We start from the raw sequence: 912 nt of genomic DNA, 5'->3' as shown, positions 1-912 counted from the left end.
GTATTGTAAAGCGCTTTGGGTGCCTAGAAAAGCGCTATATAAATCCAATCCATTTACTCTTAAGTCAAACTATATATGAATTGTTAATAGGTCCAGAGGTGTTTTAAGGGTGTTTTAATGCCTTAGTATGGAGATGATTTTCTTTTCTCTACGCATATGACAAATTTTATCAGTGCTTCCACATCTATCTCCCACCCATACCTCCCCAAGATATCAAATTATGATTTTAATCTTAAATTTTCCCTTTACTCGAAATGAGGACGCGCTCCTTTAATCCTCTCAATTTGTAAATAGATCCAGGTGTAATATACTTTTAAAACTTTTCCAGGGTGAACGGGAAGCTTTAGGCTTGTGTAAGTGTGCAATAAAGGCTTTGTGACGAGACCCCTTTGTTTGGGGACACTGCTAACGTTTCTCGTTGAACAAATAAACTTTTTTTTTAAATGTCATCTGGTGTAGTACCTGCCAGGTTGGCCTCATTTTTTTTCACAATGCTTTGGCTTCACCATGACTACTGGCAATTAGGCCACAAGAACTGGGTCAGCCAGTGCCAGCAGAGAGAAAAAAGAACCTGAATGTAAGATGAAACATCATGCAGGTCATCATGAGGTGTGAATTTAATTTTGGGTTATGGAAGGTATTTTTACATCTGCTAGAAAAGTTATGTGTGTGGTTAATTTTTTTGTTTCGCTGTATAGAAGATATGGAAAATATCATAAACTAATCTGGGGACTTTATGCATGCTGGACTTAAAAGCCTCAGACTTCTCTGGTTTTTCCATGTAATGATCAATGAAAATCTCAGATTGGTTGTAGAATAGTGGCCCCTTGTTTGTTTCCGATTTAATTTTATGTTTTACATTTCTGATAAATATTTGTGCATCCAGTGGTTAAGGACAGCAATGGAAAGGTA

Source organism: Pundamilia nyererei, unplaced genomic scaffold, assembly GCF_000239375.1.
Source record: "Pundamilia nyererei isolate P.nyererei 1_Seehausen unplaced genomic scaffold, PunNye1.0 scaffold00179, whole genome shotgun sequence".
In the NCBI taxonomy this organism is placed as follows: domain Eukaryota; kingdom Metazoa; phylum Chordata; class Actinopteri; order Cichliformes; family Cichlidae; genus Pundamilia; species Pundamilia nyererei.
This window is presented reverse-complemented; position numbering follows the sequence as displayed.